This window comes from Rhinatrema bivittatum, chromosome 13, assembly GCF_901001135.1.
Source record: "Rhinatrema bivittatum chromosome 13, aRhiBiv1.1, whole genome shotgun sequence".
NCBI lineage: Eukaryota > Metazoa > Chordata > Amphibia > Gymnophiona > Rhinatrematidae > Rhinatrema > Rhinatrema bivittatum.
This window is the reverse complement of record NC_042627.1, coordinates 8,018,229-8,042,137: the sequence shown is the minus strand read 5'-3', so window position 1 is coordinate 8,042,137 and position 23,909 is coordinate 8,018,229. Positions and strand designations below refer to the sequence as shown.

At 48.4% G+C, this 23,909-nt stretch overlaps 1 protein-coding gene across 3 annotated transcripts in view; it reads right to left on the bottom strand.

Annotated features, from left to right (window-relative positions):
- SLC43A3 (solute carrier family 43 member 3) overlaps nt 1-20,726 on the bottom strand; it is a 104,049-nt gene extending 83,323 nt beyond the window's left edge. Inside the window, exon 1 of one of the 3 annotated variants that reach the window (XM_029574828.1) lies at nt 20,663-20,726. The gene's annotated coding sequence lies outside the window, so the exon portion shown is untranslated. Of the gene's footprint in view, nt 1-1,321; nt 1,478-20,493; nt 20,611-20,662 lie in introns of those variants that run through there. The other 2 variants (XM_029574829.1, XM_029574827.1) reach the window with 2 other exon arrangements.
- Between the last annotated feature and the right edge of the window lie 3,183 nt (nt 20,727-23,909).

Genomic DNA, 23,909 nt, shown 5'->3' with positions numbered 1-23,909 from the left:
CATACCTTCTCCAACCCGTCCATGGACACTTGTCAATCTGTCGCCAACCTTTTTTGCTGACAAAACTCCGAAAATAACTGCAACATCTCCTGCATACACTATTTCAACTGTTGTCAATCCTACAATTATTTGGTCTGAATTTAAACAGATATCCCAATCAGAACTTTTGGAATTTGGACTCAGTTCGTCTTCCTCTCATTTAGATCTGTGTTCCACCCCGTTGTTAAAAGTGTCTGGCCAGGAGATTATAAAACCTCCCTCCCTCCTGAATATATCAATGTCTAGCAGGCTCCCATCCTACATTACTCAAGAAAGCTGCTGTCTGTCCAATTCCAAAGAAATCGTCACCTGATTTGTCCAATTTTTCATACCTCCTCTCAGCCTTTTCTGAGCAAACTGACCGAAGATGACCAATTTTCTCCACGTACATACAGACCCAATGCTAATTTGGTTTCAGGCATCACCACAGCACAGAAACATTGTTGCTATCAAGAACCGACACGATGATGAGAGGTTTTGATTCAGGTACCTCTTATTTGCGTCTTCTATTAGATATAACTTCAGCATTTGCACTGTCAACCTTGGTATCCTCCAACCAAAGTAGGCATTGGTGGTAACGTACATGCATGGTTCACCTCATCTCTCACCAACAAGTCACAACAAGACCTCACTCTCCTCTGGGGTATCTCAAGGATCCTCACTCTCATCAGCACTCTTTAATATCTGGCTCCTCTTTGTCGTTTAGTCTCCAACTTAGGATTGTCATATAAACTGTTTGCAGATGATAGACAGCTTTTCTTCCCCGTTAAATCATCCTAGCCACCTACACTTAATTTCCTTAGTCTCTTTCAAACATTAAGGCTTAGTTATCACACAACAGGTGAGCCCTCAGTCCACAAAAAAAAAACAGAGATTGCTATCACTGGTCGTTCTGTCAGATATTTTTGACAGTCAGACCATTCAGATATCCTATCAAGTCTGTAATTTAGAAGAAACTCTAAATTCTCAATTACCAATGGAGCCTCACAGCTCTTCAATTATGCAAATCTCATTTGCCAAACTGAAATTATTAAGACACATTAAGCCATTCTTAAATATTACAGCCTGCAGAGCAGTATTACAAGCTCTCGTTTTCCCCCTCCCGCGACTACCGTAATTCTTCATTTGCCAGGTTACCTCCAAATACATTACGGGCACCACAGATTATTCAAAACTCCACCGCAAGAACGCTCCCTGGAACTAGCAACAGGGAACACATCACACCGGCTACCAATTCACTGGCGTATTCAGTATAAATTGGGTTCAGTGATTCACCACTTACTTCATAAGATAAGTTCACCATTGAGTAAATCAACTTTAAAAGCGGACACCCTTGCCATTCCTTGCCGTCTTCAGGATAACAGACGTTCCTTCACTACACCTAGCCCGCCTCGAATCTACCAGGGAGCAGGCAGGATCTACAACAGGCCCCACCTTCGGGAATACCTACGCAGCACTGCAGACACTGAAAATGGAAAAAAATCTCTCAAGAATGCGTTTAAAGATCTTTTACACCAGCAATCCCAGCACTGAGTTATGCCAGCAAGTGTTTTTCCATGTTATTTATTTATTTATTTAAAATAATTTATATACCGGAGGTTCCTGTATAATATACATATCACCCCGGTTCACAAAGAACAGTAACTATCGCTACAAATAGCGGTTTACATAGAACAGAATAAAAAAAGTTTTACATTGAACAACAACAAAGTAATAAGTTTTACATTGAAGTCAGCATGTGTAAATTTCTGATTAACAAAGGAAGAAAAAAATAGATCTGAATAACTTGTTGTGGGCTTGAAAAGACTTTTCTTCGTGTTCTTGGCTCTAGGGGAAAGCTTGTTTGAAAAGCCAAGTCTTAAGTTTCCCTTTAAATGTAGAGTGGCATGGTTCCAAACGAAGGTCTGGAGGGAGCGAGTTCCAAAGTGAAGGGCCCGCTGTGGATAATGCACGTTTCCTCAGAACGTGTGTGTGTGAGTTATAAAATTCGTTTTAAATTGTTTTTAACTTGACTTGTGTGTCCGAGTTTGGAATTGTGGTTTTATATCTGTTATTAATATTATATCTGGTTTTTATGTAACCCACCCCAAACTTTGAAGAGAGCGGGCTATAAGCAATTTTAAATAAATCAATAAATTGACTGGGGACCTGTGACTGCTCCTGCCCCTGCAGTTACCTAGAGGGGCAGTGATAGTAGTAGAGCTTGGCCTGGTTACAGTGATCGATATGAATGAAAGCTGTAAAATGCTGCCGACGGCGGTCCATACTGCAAGGTCCTGATCGTCTGATGCATCTTGCAGCTCTGGCTGGAGAAGAACTGGGCCCAACGCAGATAAACTGCCATTGGTGGAGTCTGGGAGTAGAAGAAATGCGACTTGTGTGACCACCCAGGCTTCTGGCATGACCAGGCCTCAGCCCAGAATCTCCCTGTCTCCTCTTGGGCTTCCCATGGCGGTGTCTCTCTTCCCCTCCAGGCCTTTCTTCCTCTTCCAGGTCTGCGGCAAACACGCTCCCCGTAAACTGAGCACGACGCCTGCGAGCCAGCACGCGGGCACTCACAGATTCTTGTGACGCCCCAACCGCTGCAACGGCACAGGCACTCCTGTTATCACAAAACCCTGTGCTGGAGCAGAGGGCCGGCAGGCCTGGCTCGCAGGCCCCTGTGCTCCGTTCAGGGGAATTGTTTGTTGCAGACCTGGAAGAGGAAGAAAAGGTTGGTAGGCCCGGATGGCGGCAGTGTCGGCAACGTTCCAGCGCTGTAAGGAATCAGGTAGGCCTATCAAAATTTGGCACAGGAGGAAGTTGCCTACAATGCCTATTGCCTAAATCCAGGGCCTGTGAGCACCTACCAGCTCACAGGCCCCCCACGCTGATTTTTTTCCACCTATTGCTGCCACCGTTTAAAGATCTCTGCAGGGCAAGACCATAACAGGAGAAAGGGCTGGAGATGGGGGTAAGAGGGCTCGAGAAGGGGGGCCATGATGGAGAGAAAGCCCGAATCTTTCAAGGATCTCCTCCCTGGAATACTGGAAGGGGGACCCTCTTCTCTCGTACAGGGCACCACTTGGCTTAGGGTCAGCCCTGGCCGGGAGGGAGAGGAGAAGAGGCTACTGAAGGGGGGCCAGGGAAGCTGCTATCGGTGGGGCCCGTGAGGAACAGCAGCTGAGCTCAGGTGGGAGGCTGACGTCAGTGGGCAGGAGAGGAATTCTTGTCCATCGAAGAGGAGAAGATGGACGGCATAAAAGGGAAAGAGGGAGAGAGGGGCAGAGGAAGGTCAAAGAAAAAATAAAATAAGCCAAAGAAAAGGCAAAGCAATGAACTTAAAAGGACAACTTTTGCCTTGAACTTGGGAATGGCAGCAAAGTTTTCAAAAAGCATTTCCACCCCCATTCTTCTTATATTGGTCCATGTAAAAAATACTGGAGACCCAATACAGCCACTCGAAAGCCCCCACCCAAGCGAAGGAAGGGGCAGGCTCGTTCCGCACAATACGAGAATAAAAGAAGCGACTTTGCTCCTCTGCGGTGCAGAGTCTGTCCCTGCTTTCAGTGGCACATCAGGCGTCAGGTTGTACATCCCTGCCCGGGGCGCCTTGATTTCCGCATAAATGCGTCTCAGGAATTTTAAACACTGAATAGAATGGCAGAGCCGGGTCTTACACCCCTTCCTGTTGCCGTCTCATAAGCTCCTCTCGTTCTGCAGCTTTGCCTTCCGTGCTTATCCCGGGCTTTCCTGAATTTTGTTGCTGCCTTTCCCTCCCTCACCTCCCTTGGGAGGTCGCTCCATGCATCCACCACCCTCTCTGAGAAGAACGATTTCCAGAATCCCCTTTCCACGGAAACAAGTGATTGGTTTCTTCTGCATTATTTATACCTCTGGGGTGTCTGAATTTCTCTCTCATACCACCGCGCTCTCTCTCTCTTCTAGGGTACAGGTATTCAGATCCCTAAATCTCATTTCATCAGGGTTATTTTGGTAGTGCTTTTGTTTTTTTATCACCTCTATTCTGTCCATATCCTTTTTGGACAGGGCCGGTGAAAGAGTTTTTGGCACCCCCAGATGAACCTTCGATCATGTGCGCTACCCCCCGTTGCCTATTGGCACCAGCACGGCCCCTCCCTTGTACTGCTGGTATGAGCTCTGGCGCACAACCCCCTTCTGCGCTTCATGCTGGCGGGTTTTGCTGCCCCCCCCCCAAAAAAATTTTGGCATCTAGGCAACCACCTAATTTGCGTAATGGAAGTGAGGTAATCAGATTTGCGGATGATACAAAACTATTCAGAGTAGTTAAATCACAAGCAGATTGTGATAAATTGCAGGAAGACCTTGTGAGACTGGAAAATTGGGCATCCAAATGGCAGATGAAATTTAATGTGGATAAGTGCAAGGTAATGCATATAGGGAAAAATAACCCATGCTATAATTACACGATGTTGGGTTCCATATTAGGTGCTACAACCCAAGAAAGAGATCTAGGTGTCATAGTGGATAACACATTGAAATCGTCGGCTCAGTGTGCTGCGGCATTCAAAAAAGCAATCAGAATGTTGGGAATTATTAGGAAGGGAATGGTGAGTAAAACGGAAAATGTCATAATGCCTCTGTATCGCTCCATGGTGAGACCACACCTTGAATACTGTGTACAATTCTGGTCGCTGCATCTCAAAAAAGATATAATTGCGATGGAGAAGGTACAGAGAAGGGCGACCAAAATGATAAAGGGGATGGAACAACTCCCCTATGAGGAAAGACTAAAGAGGTTAGGACTTTTCAGCTTGGAGAAGAGACGGCTGAGGGGGGGATATGATAGAGGTGTTTAAAATCATTTTATTTAAGTCTTTTTTTTATATCGATATTAGTAGCCACATCATATTGGTTTACATCAGAACCACAGATTGGAAATTACAATAAACAGGGATCAGGGAAGGGATTGCATAGGAACAGAGCTACAGCGAGGAGCTGGAGAAACACGCGCAGCAGGCTGGTTGCAGGAATGCGCAGAAGCAGAAAACAGTGAAACAAATGTAAGATAACTTTCTACGTGGGTTCCGGTTACAAGCCGGCGCCGCAGAGGAGTGTGGGCGTGAGGAGGGTGGGCTCGGTTCTGAATTTAATAGCGCACGGCTCCTGGAGCCCACCCTGCAGCCGTACTTGGCTTAACCTTTGCCGTAGCCGAGCCCACGTAACCACCGACAGTGGGGGCAGGCCTTGCCGCGGGTCTCCCCCTGTCCTGGCTGGATCGCCTCGGCGTCCAGGTCTCAGCAGCCTCCCCTTCTGCCTGCACCTCATCCCTTCAGTTTCTCGCTGCTCCTGCCCGCTGCATCCCCTTTTTCAGGGCTGCCACAGCTCTGCTTGGTCTTTCACCCCTTTTTGCATAACTCGGCACCTCTGCTGCCGGCTCCCTCTGGTTTCCCCGAATGCTGCTTCTCTCCCTCTTCCCTGAAACCGCCCCCGCGGTTAATCCTCCGTGCGCTTCCCATCTCGGAGCGCCGGATGTTTTTGTGCAGAGGAAGGTGCCGTACTTACACCGGGCCCGAGGAGAGGCAGCTGGGGGAAACGTGACGGGAAGTGCGGCTCATAATCCATAAGGAGAGGGGGCTGTGCATGAAGATGTGAGCCGGCTGGGCAAGATTAAAGCGAGAGGATGAACTTCGGCAGCCACAGGGGATGGAGCCAGGCTGCCTCTGACTCCCCCTCCTGTGCAATGGCTCCTGGATGAGAGACAAATCCTGCTCTGTTATCATTTCAATGTTCTTCTGCTATCATTTTGTTGTATAACATGATTACAGATGTATAGTAATGATATTGACAATAAAAACAGATAAAATTCAAAAAATAAAGTGCCAGGGAAGCAGAGCAAAGCCAGGCACTCGGCCTGAGCTGCTGCCGAGGCTCCAAGGACTCTTATCCCAGCAGAGCTCTCCCAGAATTTCTCTGGCTCTGTTATGAAACGGGCAGGGCCATGGATCTTTATGTGAAACTGTGCAGGGGCGAGCGGGGTGTGCCCCACGTCTGATTTATATTATATTTTATATAGGTAAACCTGCTCTGAAGCTGGGATTTAAGCAAATTAATGCACCTGACCTGTGTGATAACCAGGGCCAGTGCAAGGGGATGAGGTGTCCTAGGCCCCTTCTGCCCTGTGCTGACGCCCCTCCCCCCTCCCCCCATGCCCCCGGTGGCAGCCCCGCTCCTACCTCTCGTGAACGTGGATCTCCACTCCTCTCTGCTCCTCGCGGCCCCACATGGCTCCTCGCGGCGGCCTCCTCTCTCTCTCTCTCTCTAGAGCCCTCCTATCCCGCCTGGCGTCGGCGACATCGAGTGACCTCGGCCGCTAGCGAGCGGCGGCAAAGAGGAGTGGCAGTGCGCGGCGGCAGTCGAGAGCGGCTTCCGTGTAAACCACGCCGAGCGTCCATCCGGGGTCATCTGAAGATATCCGAGGAAGCAGCGCGTTATCCGGCCCCCCACGAAGCCTGATAACCTTTGACCTGCTCGGAAGCGAGTCTAAAGATATCCGGATAACTCAGCTCCCCCCCGGAATGCCCCAGGAACGCCCTCTCGCTACATTACAGCCAGATAAGTAGTTATCTGCTTACAATTTCACCGGATAAGCGGCTGAAGATGCCAATTTTGCCATTGAGATGAATAACTTTGGAGTCATCTGTCTAAATGGCTTTTGAACAAAGACCACGAGATAATTACCTGCCAGAGGTGGCTCAGTTAAAAATACCAGAAAATATCTGCAGCCAAGTATTTTCTGGAGTGCCTTTTTAAAATAAGACGCAAACTCTGGAGAGCCTGCTTATCCCATCTCCACATGAACGCACGTGGCAGCTCTGACACCTAAAAAACAGAACTTGTCTGCCTTTATATCTGATCTGTGGGGGGGTTTAAGTACTTCGGTGTCTCTGGGTCTGCGTTATTAAGTTTTAAAATGCCCAAGTTTACACTCAGCAAAGCCCTTTTAAAAAAAAGAGGAGCGGAAACTGTTTATGAACAGCACAGTGGCCTCCCAGCTGACCTGGTCTGCAAGATAAGAGAGGCTGAGGCAGGTTGAAAGGAAACCTCGGCTTTTGCTGCTGGATACAGTGTCAGCGAGGCAGACAATAACTCCACAGAAAGCCCGAGATGCACGGGCAGAGGATGCCACGCAGAGTCCTTGATCCTGGTAAGGAAGGCGGGATGTGACAAGGACATATTGTGCTAATAGCTAGGAAGCCTTTCAGCTAATTCCAGAGCACATGTGCCTGAACGAGAGTTCACGCATCCATTTGACTTCATTTAACAGACGGAGAGTGATAAAATCCATGTTTATGTTAAGTCTTGTGGAAGGGCTCAGTGTTTTGGGTAGTAACAATGGCATTCAGATGAGGTTTCCCTAAGCTATACATTTTATGGCCTGCCCTAATTAATGGATTACTTATCTTATCATAATGTACACAGAAGCAGAGAATACGAGGAGGATATCGCAAGGCTGTGCAAGTTCAGGCCTGGTGCGGTGGATCTCTAGCATCCTCCTCCTAACTTCTGCGCACCCAGGAACCCATTCTGCTTATCCCAAACTTTCTTTCACTGTTTCTGGCTCCACCACCTCCTCCGGGAGGCCATTCCGCACCTCGGCCACCCTTCCTGGGAAGAAATATTTCCCCCGTACTGCTCCGGGCCTCACCCCCCTGACCGTTTCCCACCCTGGGCTGCCTTCAGACCCGATCAGGTGCGCCACGAAAGGTCACCGTCGCCTGTGACCCGGGCCAGCCCCTGGGCTCTGCTCTCAGCGCCTCGCGGCGGCGGCAGCAGGAAATGCCAGCAGGGGCTGCTTTCGGAGAACCCCTGTCATTCTGCGAGCCTCCTTCTTCCTGAGCTGCAGCCGGAGCCCTGGACAGTGGTGATTTAACGGGCAGCACGCGGGGCCCGGTGAGCTGGGAGAATGCACCACAGCACCTGAACACTGCGCGTCAGTGGGAGCAGCAGCAAGGACGGAGCTCTGGTAGCCACGTGCGGCCGGCCAGGTCGCTAACGGAGCTGGCCGCCTGCACCGCACCTCCCTTCCCCCACCACACTCAGAGGGCGCCGTCCATCGTGACGGGATCATGTTGGTCTTTCTTTTAAAATTGGGGATGACGGACAGGCGGGGGCTTTCAGTGCTTCCCTCTGCTCTTCTTTTGGCCATGCAAGTCCTCTCCGTATCCGCGCTGCCTGTGCCCTCGTGCGGCCCAAAACACCTCCACGTTTTTGTTAACGTAGGAGTACCCTGGACATGAAAAGGTGACAGGACAAGACCCCCCTGGGGCATTCTCCTCTCCTGCGTTACTGAGGTATTTCAACGCCTCCATCACATTCCCCCGACTCTTCTCTCCTCTGGGGAATACGTGATAATGTCATTTTTCATTTTTATGACACCTACTGATGGCTTTGACACCTTGTCCATGAAAGAGCGGGTGATGCCGATGGGAAAAGCAATGCAGCCACTACAGGAGCGCAGCGTCCAGCTCTCCCCCAGTACAGCCGCATGCGAGCACGTCAGGTGAAGCAATGCAGCCACTACAGGAGCGCAGCGTCCAGCTCTCCCCCAGTACAGCCGCATGCGAGCACGTCAGGTGAAGCAATGCAGCCACTACAGGAGCGCAGCGTCCAGCTCTCCCCCAGTACAGCCGCATGCGAGCACGTCAGGTGAAGCAATGCAGCCACTACAGGAGCGCAGCGTCCAGCTCTCCCCCAGTACAGCCGCATGCGAGCACGTCAGGTGAAGCAATGCAGCCACTACAGGAGCGCAGCGTCCAGCTCTCCCCCAGTACAGCCGCATGCGAGCACGTCAGGTGAAGCAATGCAGCCACTACAGGAGCGCAGCGTCCGCAGTGTCCAGCTCTCCCCCAGTACAGCCGCATGAGAGCACGTCAGGTGAAGCAATGCAGCCACTACAGGAGCGCAGCGTCCGCAGCGTCCAGCTCTCCCCCAGTACAGCCGCATGCGAGCACATCAGGTGAAGCAATGCAGCCACTACAGGAGCGCAGCGTCTGCAGCGTCCAGCTCTCCCCCAGTACAGCCGCATGCGAGCACGTCAGGTGAAGCAATGCAGCCACTACAGGAGCGCAGTGTCCAGCTCTCCCCCAGTACAGCCGCATGCGAGCACGTCAGGTGAAGCAATGCAGCCACTACAGGAGCGCAGTGTCCGCAGCGTCCAGCTCTCCCCCAGTACAGCCGCATGCGAGCACGTCAGGTGAAGCAATGCAGCCACTACAGGAGCGCAGCGTCCGCAGCGTCCAGCTCTCCCCCAGTACAGCCGCATGAGAGCACGTCAGGTGAAGCAATGCAGCCACTACAGGAGCGCAGCGTCCGCAGCGTCCAGCTCTCCCCCAGTACAGCCGCATGCGAGCACGTTAGGTGAAGCAATGCAGCCACTACAGGAGCGCAGTGTCCGCAGCGTCCAGCTCTCCCCCAGTACAGCCGCATACGAGCACGTCAGGTGAAGCAATGCAGCCACTACAGGAGCGCAGCGTCCGTAGTGTCCAGCTCTCCCCCAGTACAGCCGCATGTGAGCACGTCAGGTGAAGCAATGCAGCCACCACAGGAGTGCAGTGTCCAGCTCTCCCCCAGTACAGCCGCATGCGAGCACATCAGGTGAAGCAATGCAGCCACTACAGGAGCGCAGCATCCGCAGTGTCCAGCTCTCCCCCAGTACAGCCGCATGAGAGCACGTCAGGTGAAGCAATGCAGCCACTACAGGAGCGCAGCGTCCAGCTCTCCCCCAGTACAGCCGCATGCGAGCACGTCAGGTGAAGCAATGCTGACTGACTTGCGTAATCTACGTTTGGATTATTACCACGATGGATTCCGTCAGTGTTAGTACAATTAACTGGAAATATTCCAGCAAAATGCTTTGACTTGCGATTATGGCTTTTACAAAGTAGACTATGTAGATATTTATTTATTTCTTTTGTATACCGACATTCGATCGAGATATCACATTGGTTTCCAGGTAACAGGTTGAATAGGGTGAGATCTGCCCTATTTTACATTGTAACAAGATAACAATTAATTAAACAATTGAAATAAAAACTTTGTGTTTAGTGACTCTTTCCCTCCTGGGACGGAAGCGTGCTGTAACTGGCTGACACCATTATTGGACCCCAGAAGCCTTTGCGGCTAGGAAGGAGATCCCTGAGCTATAGGCCTAACAATGGGGTCACGCAGTGGCTCTCTGGTTATCTGCGCCAGCCAGCAAGCCGGGACGCTGCTGTGGTCGCCCACACCGTGACGTGGCAGGCCTCTGCTTTCCCTGTCAGCCACATGTGCCTGGCTGCTGGAGGAGGTGCAGGGCGGGAAGCAAATCTGGGCACGGACTTTCCTCAAACTCAGGGAACGCTTCCAGTGCGGACGCTGACGTAAAGTCGGAGGGTGAAAACTCTCCCACGGCCTTTGTATACGTCTGTGCAGAGTGTCCCGGCTGCCCCAGACCGTCTGGCTTCTCGGGGCGTCGGTATTTGTCTGCAGGTTTCTGCTTTTATTTTAGGGTCCTTTATTCCGTCCTAAGTGAGGGTCAGTCTTGTGCTCTGCGTGTGTGACAGAGGGAGAGAGTCTGCTGACCAGCACGAAGGCGATCTATGGCCGTTTTGTTTTTCCAAGGGGGAGTGTACTGTGCTCTGTAATTCCAGAGCTGCTGCAGTTTGAATCCTGGGTGTTAGGTGCTCGAATGCTAGGACAAGCTTGCTCTATAGCTTTTAACTGTTTCTCTTTGCAGGTTTTCGTGTTATTTCACAAAGTGCCTGACAGGGGAGGAATTCTGAAGGCTGTCACTGAAAGGATACCAGAATTTGAATATATTTTTTGAAAGGCAAATGAGAGGGGAATATTCAGGAGAAAACACCAGAACACCTTAAGAGACCAGCTCCAGACATCTGGCCCAGTCTACCTTAAGTCTTATACAGCAGGGAGTCCTGGTCCCGGGTAGGGGCTGGGGGGTCCCCTAGGAAAGGAGTACAACTAAGCCAGGCCCAAGAGGAACGTGGAAGCCCCAGGAAGAACAGGAACCTAGCGAAGGCCCAGATTGCAAAGCTATAAGAACATAAGAACATGCCATACTGGGTCAGACCAAGGGTCCATCAAGCCCAGCATCCTGTTTCCAACAGTGGCCAATCCAGGCCATAAGAACCTGGCAAGTACCCAAAAACTAAGTCTATTCCATGTTACCGTTGCTAATGGCAGTGGCTATTCTCTAAGTGAACTTAATAGCAGGTAATGGACTTCTCCTCCAAGAACTTATCCAATCCTTTTTTAAACACAGCTACACTAACTGCACGAACCACATCCTCTGGCAACAAATTCCAGAGTTTAATTGTGCGTTAAGTGAAAAAGAACTTTCTCCGATTAGTTTTAAATGTGCCCCATGCTAACTTCATGGAGTGCCCACTAGTCTTTCTACTATCCGAAATAGTAAATAACCGATTCACATCTACCCGTTCTAGACCTCCTACTAGCCAGGCCCAGGAGGGAAAAGGAGGCCCCGGGAAGCGAAGGAAGGCCCAGATTGCAAAGCTACAAACTACATTGCCGTTTGTTTCTTGTTTAAAGAACTGCTACAGTAAGCAGAGCTGCTTTTCTGTTGTTTATTAATAAAAGCTGATGAAAGCCAAGCCTGACACTCAAGCCACTCGGCTCACAGTGCCACAGAGAGTTGAAAGGGGGTATTTATATGTTTTAGCTCTGCCCTGTATAAACTCCAGAGGAGGTCAGGACTTCCTGAGGCCGACGGCGAGATGCGGGAGAGTTTGTCTACCGTTCAACCCTGTGTGGAGAAACCGTGCGTAGCACCTCAGTCCCAGGTTTCTCACCGATGAAGTAAGCGAAAATTAAAGCTTTTGTGAAAAAAAAAAATGCAATAACTTTTTTTTTTTTTTTTTTTTTACAAGCAAGTATTGAAATTTAAAGAATATTTTCTCTCTCTTGCATCATTTTTAACAATAAAATATTATTTTGAATGTTGTTTTTTTTTTTTAGTTCAGCTGCAGAACGTAGTGACCGGGGGTATCATGCACGTGAGCGTCATCTGTCAGGAAAAGGATTGAGAAGCACTGATCTACACCGCTCCCTCCTTTGCTGATGTCTTACTGTTCTGATAATGCACTCTGTAAACAGGAACAGCTGCATATTAGCTCTCACCCCATGTTGGTCCACACAACCTTTTGACTGTCTAGTTCCTGTCCAACATATCAACCGCACTCACTGTTCCTGAGGACATGATTAGGATCCAGATTCCTTAACCTATAACACCCGTGCCACCAGCCAAGCCTCTCTATTTAGATTTAAAACTCCTTTCCACGTATCATGAGGCAGTGCACAGAATGCAGTGCAGGGATGCTACACCATAAAATAATAACATATCTAACTTACAGTGGAATACAAATATAAAATATAAATAGGACCAAGATTGCTGCAGTTACCCCGCTCCTTGGGACAGAAGCGCAAGCCCCTGCCAGAGTCACGAGGTGTTTGACTAAAGCCACTAATATCCGGGAACATCTGGTGAACAGGACTCCTGAGCCGCTTCGCCAGCTGCGGGCTAAATGCACAAATCCTGGCGACAGCTGGGGACGCCGGCTGGGATTCTGGCCATCCGCTCAGGCCGTTACGCACTGTCTGCTGCATCCCACTGTTGTCCTGGCTATGGCGCGGTGGGTCCGAGCAGCGAGCTATGAGCCAGGGGTCAAATCCTGAGGCTCCCTGTGAACTTAGGCAGGTCACTTCGCCCGCTATTGCCTCAGATAGAAACTTAAAGGTTATTTGCAAAATCCTCAAGAGTTCGTGCGTATTTTCGGCTCTGCGTGTATTATTTTACCGGGAGGGGTGGTCTAGGAGGGGTTCAGAAGTACGTGTGGAAGTTGCTATTTTATAAGAGATTTGCATATATTACACTTTTGCACCTGCCCATGGACTCGTGCAAGTGAAACTGGGCTTGTCTGTTGTCTGCATTATTTGGGGTGGGAGGGCACTGAAAATTGGTGGAGGTTCAGGGGGAAGTGCTAGTGGGGGGAGGACTGGGTGAACCGGTAGAGGTATCGGCGGTGAATCCACGTACGCGCGAGTATTTCCAAACGGAACGCACGTGTCCTTTACTGAATTCCAGCCTCCGTGCTTAATTCTGGGGTTTATTCATCTAGTGTCCGGGGGCGGACTGCAGACAAATATCAGCCCGGGGTATCCGTGAATCACTCCTGCGCCGCTGCCTCCACCGCCAAGCTAATTATTGAAAGGCGCGTCAGGTGACCCGGAGCCTGGCAAACAGACGAAAATCTTCACATTTTTCAGGTCGACGGAGCGCACTGTTTACCTGCCATTGGACGCGTGTTTTCCCTTACCCCTTATTCAGTAAGGGGCAGAAAACGCGCGTCCAACCCGCCGAACCTAATAGCGCCCTCAGCATGCAAATGCATGTTGATGGCCCTATTAGGTATTCGCGCGAGATTCAGAAAGTAAAATGTGCAGCCAAGCCGCACATTTTACTTTCAGAAATTAGCGCCTACCCAAATAGAGAATGTGGTGGGGGGACGGGGGGGGGGGGGGGGGGACGACACACAATATAGGTATTTTCCACAATTTAAAGAGTGGAGTCTTCAAAATTTCATGAACTAGTAAGGCGGCAGGTTCTGCGAATGTATCCAGAATCTTGAGTGTACTAAGAAGCTCTAGTCGCAGATCTTTGTCTTTATGGACAAGAATATCCAAGGCTGTTATGAACTTCTCCGCAAATCTGGAGTAGGTGGGGTCCTCTGGATGTTAACAATGCTCCAGAAGATCAGGTGGATGTCCTGAAAATATTCCAGTGGAATCATCTTCCGATCCTTCCTGTTCACTGAGCCAGGACACCAGAGAAGAAGGGTATCGGAGGAATGGCCTTGTCCATGACCTCCAACTGAGTAGACTCTGCTGCAAGCAAATGTGTCCATGAAGAATCTGACAAAGGGTTGGAGAAGAGAAGCTGGAGAGTTCCAACTGTCTCTTGTGCAAGTGAGGTAAAGAAGCTTTTCACTAACTCTGCAATATGGTCATATGACAGTTGGGTCCTCTGGCCTAGAGTAGATGGAGGGACATCTTTTTCCGAAACCAGAACTGGTTCATAGTACGTAAATGGCGGTTTATTCGAGAAGTGAGGTATGATAGAAGGGATAGATAGGGCCTCCTGTTTGTAAGCAAAGTCCTTCTGCCACCAATCTTGCAAGGGTAGGTCTTCTAACCAAAGGAGGAGTTAAAGACAATTGGAATCCTTCCCCTGCAGATTGTGGATGACTGGAGAATTTCTGGGTTGGAGGCCTCCATGGATCCCAGGATGGAGATGAAGAATCTCTGGGCGATGCAGATGAGATACTTGCAACATATACACTCGAGGACTGATGTGGTGCCTCATGGAGCGAATCGTGCATCAAATATATTATGGCCTGTATCCGGTGCACTGGTAAACAATGAGGAGAGGACATCGCTGCATCGGAATCAATGTGCTTTGAATGCATCAGTACGATCTGTATCGATGCGCCATGCATCAATGGCTGGTGTGCCAATGTAGGTATTGGCGGTGCAATAGATATTGAATGCACTGGGGTATCATTCATCAGGTATGTCAATGTATTGTGGGTTGGGTGCTCGGTGCACCATGTATTGAGTGCATCGATGTCCTTGAGTGCATCACTGGCTACGGATATAGCAGCACGCCATGCTTTGAATGTTTCATGGCATCGTGCATCGAACGCGTCAGTGCCATGCCAGCATGCATCGAGGCTCAGTGCTTCAACACACTCTATTGAGATGGTGCATATGGGGTGGTGTTGAAGAAGGTTGTTGTGTCGCCATCAATGTGCCCCGATGCTTGTGTGTCTTTGATATAGGAGATATCAGCTCGAGAGAGTGATACCACTTATGCGTTGACGACTGATGAGCAGCTGAACTTGAACCCGTAGTTTTGGCCTTAGCAGATGGGGCGTTTTGGAACAGCCTCGATTCATATGCCGAGGAGGCAGATGATACTACTACTCCTGAGATTTACACAGTTCTTCCATGTGTATGGGTCTGAAATGCTGTGAGTGCAGGAACATATGTCCACGGGTTTCACAGTTCTTCTGCTCATGATCTGGTCTCAGCCAACAGTAGCAGAGCTCTTGCCCATCAGTGAGGGACATAATTTTTCCACACGGAAAGCTCTTAAATCCACTCACCACCTTTTTCTTGTGGGCTGACATTCTGTGTGAGGGAAGGAATCCTCTTACAGTTGATTCGTTGATTCCTCTCACTCTTTTTTTTGGTTAGCGCTGAAAGGTGTGGTTGGTGTGGCTGAAGAAACAGTATGCAGGAAAAGTTTCTAAAGAAAAAAAAAAGAGTTTGAAATAAAAAATGGAAGGAAAGACGAAGCATACATCCGGTGCTTTAGCTCGGCCAAAAAATGACTGAGGAGTTTCATGAGGTGACTCCCATGCAGGAACTCCCGCACATGCTCAGTAAACATCAAAGCTTGGAGAAACAAATCCATCTGGTGCCGCCAGATAACGTCACCCACATGTTAATGGCTAATTCAGCCTGCTTATAGATGAGAATTACTAGCTGTGGGCATCAGGGATTGGTTCTTGCATGGGTTCTTTTTTACATTTTTGTGAGCAACATTGCAAACGGATTGATGGGAAATGTTTGTCTTTTAGCCAATGATACGAAAATCTGCAACAGGGCAGACAGCCGGGAAGGTGTGGAAAACATGAGGAGGGATCTAGAGAATCTCAAGGAATGTCCTAGGATCCGGCAGCTAATATTTAATGCTAAACAATGCAATTATACATATAGGATACAAAAACCAAAGGTACAGTATAGGGGATGAAATTCCGCTAAGCACGAAAGAAGAGCGGGATCTGGGAATGACTGTCTCTCAGTGGATAAAGCAACTACAACAATCAAAAAAATGCCTGGCTACATAAGGAGAGGACTGGTCAGCAGAAAAAGGGAGGAGATATTGCCCCTGTGTAGGCCCCTGATGAGACCTCACTTGGAACACTGGGTACAGTTCTGAAAACTGCACCTTCAATAGGATATAAACAGGATGGAGACGGTCCAGAGGGAGGCTACTAAAATAATCAGTGGTCTTCATTCTAAAGCACATGGGGATAGACTTAAAGATCTAAACATGTGTACTCCAGAGGAAAAGTGAGTAAGGGGAGTTACGCTAGAGACATTCAGATATCTCAGAGGTTTCCATGCACAGGAGGAGAGAGTCTCTTTCAATGGAAAGGAGGCTCTAGAACAAGAAATCATCGGTTGAAAGTGAAAGGCAGTAGACTCAGGAGTAATCTTAAGAAATATTTATTTAAAGAGAGGGTGGGTGGATGCATGGCCCAATGAAGATGCTGGAGACAGAAACAGTATCTGAATTCAAGAAAGCATGGGATAAACACATGGGATCCCTGCGGGAGAGACGGGATTTGTAAAGCTGAATTAGTTGGTGAGGACGGGCAGACCGTATGGTCTTTTTCTGCCATCATGTTTCTATGTTTCTGTTATACCTTTATGCAGGGCTACAGGCAAGCCGGTCTATGGAGGGCCAGTCCCAGTGTATTGTGGGATTTGTAGTCTTACTTCTTACAATTCACCTCCAAGCCACGGGACACAAAATGCATCAGGAAGGAGGTTTGAGAAAACCAGGACGAGCCCCGGGATTCCCTCTAGGCCCCGGGCCACCAGGCAGCGCTAGCTTTAACTCATGAAAGCGAGAAGTGTGTGGCTCCTCCGGCCTGAGGACAGTAAGACTTCCCCATGTTCAGTGCTTCTTGGAAACATTGCACTATACTGCAGACTTGTTCTACTCTTTGCCCTACAGCAAAGAAGCATGACAGGCCAATTTTCCACTTTTATATTTGTTTTCCTTCCTTCCCTCCTTCCTCAGCCTCTCCTCTGAGCCCAGTGTGAGAGAGAGACTTGTGTCATCAAACCACTGGACTTCCAGGCAAGGAAACTGCCCAGTACTGACTCAGGACACTCACGCCACACTGATCCCCTGCTGCACAGGCCTTGCAAACTGAAAAAAAAAAATGGGCTTCTCTGTTAACTGTAAACACTGTGGCTAGGCCACTGTTTTATTTTAAAAACCACTCCCAAGCACAAAGCAGCCGGCCCCAGATTGCCAGGGCCTCCCTGCTCCCGTCCTGACTGCTTTTTCTCCTCGGCAGGTGCTGGAATTCAGAGGCCCAGCGTCTCTTTTTGCAGGTCGGCTTGCACTGAGTGAGAAGGAAAGGTGCGCCCGGCGAAAGCCTCTGCAGACAAAGGAAGCCAGAGTCGCCCAGTCCCAGGCCTGCTGGTCTGGGATTTGGATGTTTTTCCAAATCTGAGATCAAGGTGAGGTACAGTCAGGTGGTGCAAACTATGGCACCGCACAGGGCTCGATACTACCGGGGGCAGCGGCAGCGCGGACGGTCAGCCAGTGCGGGTGGGGGTCGAAGAACGCTTGCCACCCACACCCTCGGAACTCATCTCACCCCGTCCGTCCGCAGGTCCCAGATGCATAAATAGGGCAGAAATGACTCCAAGGCGATCCTGACCCTGCCTGATGGCATTCAAAAGAGGCACCGGCCGGCCCTGAAGCCAGTGCTGTGCAGCCACATGGCCAGCTGGTGCCATCAGGCAGGGCAGGAACGCCTTAGAATCATCCCTCCCCCATTTAGGCATGAATTGGGGAGGGGAGGAGTAGGGAGGGTTGGGGAATGTGTCAGTTATCCTGGTGGCAGGGGGGGGGGGAGTAAGGTGAGGGTAGCAAGTGGATGGCTGGTTGAGAGCAAGAGAAAGAGAAGGGGAGACTGAGTGACACAGAGAGAGTGAGGCAGAGTATAAGAGAGAAAGAGTGTGTGAGGCTAAGAGAGACTGAGGGACAGTGTGTAAGCAAGGCAGTGTGACAGAGTGAGACTCAATAAGAGAGTGTTTGAGTGTGAATGACAAAGTAGGAGAGTGTGAGAGCCAGAGCGAGTGAGTGAGAGAGCTAGAAACAGAGTGTGCGACTGCGCGTGCGAAAGACTGATAGAGAGAGGCTGTTTCTATTGTTGTTGATTACTGGAGAAACAGCAAGAATTAAGTATTAAAAAAAAAAACCCAGAAGGAGAAGGGGGCAGTACAATAATTGTTTGCACAGTGCAGCCAAAAAGCTAGCACCGGCCCTGGTTACAAATCCAATACGCTGGGGATTTTTCTTTACGACTTGGGAGCCTGCCTTACTGATTTACTGCACTTGCCGCTTAGCCTGTATCTGTTGTATTATCTGCTTTTATTAGTTTAAATTGTGAATGAAAGCTTAGACCTGTGTGTCTGCCCTAGAACATGCTAATTTATAAACTGAAACCTAGGCACTCCCACGTTTGCTGGAATATTTCTGCTGTCAAGGAAACTTGCACCGATCTGCCTATCTCTAGGACACCTGAACCCGGAACCCACACGTGCTAATTTGTGTTGCCCAGCGTGCTCTAGGTAGACCGTAACACCTTGCTCTTTGCTCTGCTGGAAAAAATCCTGATATGATTGAACGATGATGCAGATGACTTGTAAAAGATTATTGAAAACCATGAACGTGTGCCTACAGAAGAAAAGGTTTCAGGCCCTGAGCATTCAAGGAAGAGAAGCTTCAGCTTTAATTAAATTGTCCAAAAAAGGCATATTATTTATTGATTTGATGTCGGGGGGGGGGGGGGGGGGGGGCAAAATCCTCATCCCGATCAAAAACTCTCTTCAAAAAACATTGAACCACCTGCCTCCAAGAAATTAACCAACTACTGGCCACACTCAACCTGGTCCTAAATAGTGACAAAACCGAGATTCTTATCATCTCAAAGGAAATCCTCAACAAACCCCCAACATCACCATCCCCAGCTCATTCGGTCAACTCAACGATCAAATCATCCCCTTTCGTCACAGATCTAGGCGTGATCCTAGATAATCAGTTTAACCTAAAGAACTTCGTGAACACCACAGCGAAAGATTGTTTCTTCAAATTACAAGTTCTCAGAAATTTAAAACCTCTTCTTCACCTCCAAGATTTTAGACTGGTATTGCAATCCATCATCCTCTCAAAACTGGACTATTGCAACTCCCTCCTGCTCGGGCTCCCAGCCAACACCATAAAACCTCTTCAAATGGTTCAAAACTCAGCCGCCAGGATCCTCACCAACACCAAAAAAAGAGATCATTATCACCCCCGTTCTTCAGCACCTCCACTGGCTTCCCGTCAAGTTCCAGATCCTCTTCAAAGTCCTCACGATCATCCATAAAGCTAAACACAACCTCACATCCATCGACACCACCATTCAATTCACACCTCACACCTCATCCAGACCCATTAGAAGCGCCTATAAAGACATCCTGTTTGCCCCACAAGCAAAATCAGCCTTAAGAAAGAGGGCCCTCTCGACAGCAGGACCCCCATCAGTGGAACGCACTGCCACCAGACCTCAGGCAAGAGCAGTGTCCATCTTCCTTCAAAAAAAGACTTAAAACATGGCTATTCAGCCTCGCCTTCCCGGACTCCTAATGCTATTCTTCCCATACTCCAGATTCCAGCCTTTATAGTCTCTTATTTCTTGCAACCTCCGACTGTTTATTCCCCCTCTCTTTCCACCTTAATTGGCTCTCACTTTGTTTCCCACCCACCTTTCCAAAACTTTCCACCGATACATATTTACGAGAAGTTAATTGATAGGATAGGATATGTTCTGCTTACTATATATTAAGTTAAAATTCTTTGCATATTTTGATGCCTTGTTATGTTGCTCTTTGTTATATGTTATTTGTTATATGTTATTTATTTGTTATATGTTATTTGTTATAGGTAATGCTCCTAAGCGAATTTTGCTGTTACCATGTAAACCGGTGTGATCTGTATTCGTACAGGAACTTCGGTATAGAAAAATTAAAAATAAATAGATAAATAAAATGTATATTCCACCTAACTAATGCTTCCAAATAAAAAAGCAATATATTAGGTACAAAATGCCTTTCCTATGCTGGTTCACGTCTCAACAGCCACTTTCACTTCCAGGAATGTTCAACTATTAGGAACTTCAAATCGGCTTTAGCTGCAAGTTTAACACAGTAACATCTTTAAATGCTGTAAGAAATTATTTTTGTAGCCTTTCACGTGTAAAGCTTCGGACATCTAACCACTTAAGGCTTGGCTTTCCAGGACAATATATGTAAATAAAGTCATTTGCAGAAATCCTTTAATATTACGACTTTCAAAAGCAGACTATCTGCACATTTTGTGAGATCTTAAGACATAAAAAAAAAAAAAAGCCAGGGCGCTGAGCCTCTCTCCACGCGAGACTCGTGCAGAACTTTTCCCCATTCTCTGTGGCTTTGGACGATAAAGTCTTCAGGGAGGAAGAACGGCAGAAGCAATGATGGCAGAAGCTACAGCAAGAGCACAAAGCCAACGAGAAGCCAAGCGCCTACCGCTCGCATCCACGCAATGGAAGAACCCCACGCGTGCAGCTGCCACTGAAAGGGCAGGTCCGTGGCACTCACAAGCAATCCACACGCATCACTCTTAGCCCGGCCCTCCCCACGCGCCGATCCGACGGCCGCGTCCTTCCCTATCCAGCGCCTTTCCATCCCCACTCACCAGCTCCCGCCGTCCGAGCCGCAGAACCGTCCACGGGCAGGAACCCCGCCCCCCAGCCACCGCGGACGCCCCGCCCACCCTACGCACAAGACGTAGCCGGAGTGCACGAGGCGAGCGAGCGCGGGTGCCGGGCTGCGTGCGGCCGCCAGAGGGCGCTCTATGTGCTGGAGAGTCACCCAAATTACGCAGCGGGGTTGCGCAACGTGCAAAAAATAGTCTGTAAGCATCATATTAGCCCTGATGATTTATCCATAATAAACTGAGATGGTTCTTGTTTGAAACCTTCTGCAGAAAAAGCGCGTTTTTAATTGTTATTGTTTATCGTATGGCATATTTCACTATAAAGTGATGTAAAGTGGATGAGGGCACACACGACTCTGGGGACTCAGTGGCTCTCTGGAGGATGGGCCACCCGTGGGCAGCTGAAGGGGATCGGGGAAGAGGGATGGCAGGATTTCGCATGCCTCATTTACAGCGAACGGGCAGTTTCAGCAAATGTTACAGATGTTAACTGACAGGTTGATGCTACCTTGTGGTTGCTGGTTATAATTCATTGTTTTCTATGTCATATCTGTTTTCACCTTCACATTTTGTGTTCCTTGCTGGGTACTTTAACTTTTTATTATCTCCATTATAAACTGTTTTATTTTTCTGTAATCCACCTAGTACTGGTCCCCAATATAAGTGGAATAAAAGTTGTCTTTATTTCTACATATGAAACATGGTGTGGGAAGTATCCGAATCCGCATTGCATCCCCTGCATCTGAAGCAGAGAGTTTCCAGAATGCAGTGGGCTCAGGAACTGTGAGCAGAAGGCTAGGCTTAGTACTGCATGTGCCCTCCTATGGACTGTGAAGCACCAGAGCGTTTCCACATCATTGCAGCCGCAAACAGCGTTCTGCCTAGGAAGGCATAAAGGTAGTGGTGACTTAAGTAGCAACTGGCAAAATTTCAGGGCTGGATTTGAACACTACATAGGCTTAAATGAGAAGCCAGCTGAAGTGCAAGCAGCCACATTAGAGGAGGCCACTATGTTTACAAACATAATTTAAGCTTCATAGAGGAACAAAGGATACAAAAGTCATCCTTGATGCATTGGAGATCTATTTCATGCCTGCAAAAAATGTAATTATATGAAAGATTATATAGTTGGCTGCTACAAGAGGAGGTGAATCCAATGACAACTGTATCGCACATTTGAGAGCGAACGCAGTGGCATGTGAGTATGGCCCTCTGAAAGAAGAACTAATGCAGGATGAATTAGTCCATGGCACATCCAGTGAGTGCCTGTGTCACCATCTTCTGAGACCTTGAGACTTAACTTTGGGTACAGCTATTGCAATATTCACACTACAGAGCTTACCGACTCGCAGATGAGAAATAGGGAATAGGACCAGCAGGCTGTAAATGCAACAAATAAGCATCAGCAAAGCATAAATGGCCACTGCAGTGAACGACAGCAGGATTACCCACATGCCACCAAATTTGCAGCATGTAGGTATCGTGGCAATGTAGATAAACGAGAGAAAGAATGTCCAACATATGGAAAAACATGTAGGTCATGCGGTAGCCCAAATCATTTTGCAAGAGTGTGTAAAAGGTAAAATACAGCAGGAAAGCTGCATAGGTTGGCGGAGATGGAATCAGGTGATACAGACTTGCTCAGTACTGACGTGATCTCAAAGGAATGTGCAGGCACTGTGAACAACAGGACACAAATGGTTTGTGAATCTCAGATTAAATAACATACTACAATTCTGTCAGCTGGGGCGACATGTAACGTCATGTGTTTGAAAGACAAGATGAGTGTGGCACCAAGGGCAAACTACAACCCAGTAACACTAATATTCTCGTCCTTGGGACTTTTTCATGTACAGTCAGGCATACATAAACGTACTCATGAGCTTGAGTTTGAGATGGTGAAAGCCAATCAGAAATCACTGCTGTCTGGTTCAACACCATTCCTACCAAGTCAAACCACCTAGAACATCACTGCACCAGACCGTTGTTGAGACAACAGTTGACCAACGCATATGATGACATGTTTCTTGGATCGGTGAAATCTGTTCCAGGAGAAGTCCATTTTGAGCTCTGTCCCAATATAACCAATCCAATGGGCTCCACACAGTGTAGCCATAGCCAGAGATAAAAGCACAGCTGGATAGGCAGGAAGCTGATAGTCTTCTCATACTGGTAACCAAACCAACTGGTAGTAGTAAGGAAACCAGAGAAACTGAGGATTTGTATTGATCCAAAGTTTCTGAACCTAGCACTGAAGAGATTTCACTGCATCATGCCAATACTGGAAGATATCTAAGGCTTGAATGTTTAAATTTATTGATGCAGAGGATGCATTCCTGCAGTGTAAGTTAGATGAGAAAGCAGCCTCATGACCACATTCTGGACCCCCCCTGGGGCAGAAAAAGATGGCTCAAACTACCATCTGAAGTCTTGGTAGCAGCAGAGGGGTATCAGAAGCAGCACGAATGGTTACCAGAGCTCAGTGGTATCAAATCTATAGTGGGCGGTATCTTCATCATGGCCTGCAGTGACTGATGAGGAAGCAGAGCATGACCACGATGACAAGCTCTTGGCGCTAATAGATTGATGCAGACAGGTGAAGCTAAAATGAAATTGCAATTCAAATGAAGGAAGTTTGCTTCCACGGACACATCCTGCCCTCACAGGGACTGAAGACAAATCCAGATAAAGTTAGAGCTGAACGGGATATGCTACAGCCTGTGAATGTAAAATCTGTGCAGTGCTTCATTAGGTTTGTGACCTCCCTGCCAAAATGCATGCCCTGCCTGTCAGAGGTATGTGAGCCCTTGAAAAGCCCTGGATAAGGATGCCATTTGGCACTGGATTGCAAAGCATGACCAGGCAGTGCAGGAAATAAAGCGCTTGATCATAGATGCATCTATATTGAAGTACTACAATGTCACCCAGCCTGATGCGATACACAGTGACACCAGAGACAGTGGGCTTGGATGTTGTTTGGTGCATGAGAGAATTAGCTGGTGGTCTTGTCTTCTAGGGCGCTTACCCCCAGCTGAGCAGAATTGCATACAAATCGAAAGGTAATGTTCGAGCATTGTGTTTGCCTACCAACGTTTTCAACATTACCTCTACGACACCATATAATTACAGCAGAAGCTGATCATAAGCCCCTAAAACCAAGAAGCCCCTATTGGGTGCTCCCAACTATTTTCGGAGCATGCAGCTTACAGTGCAGAACTACAACCTT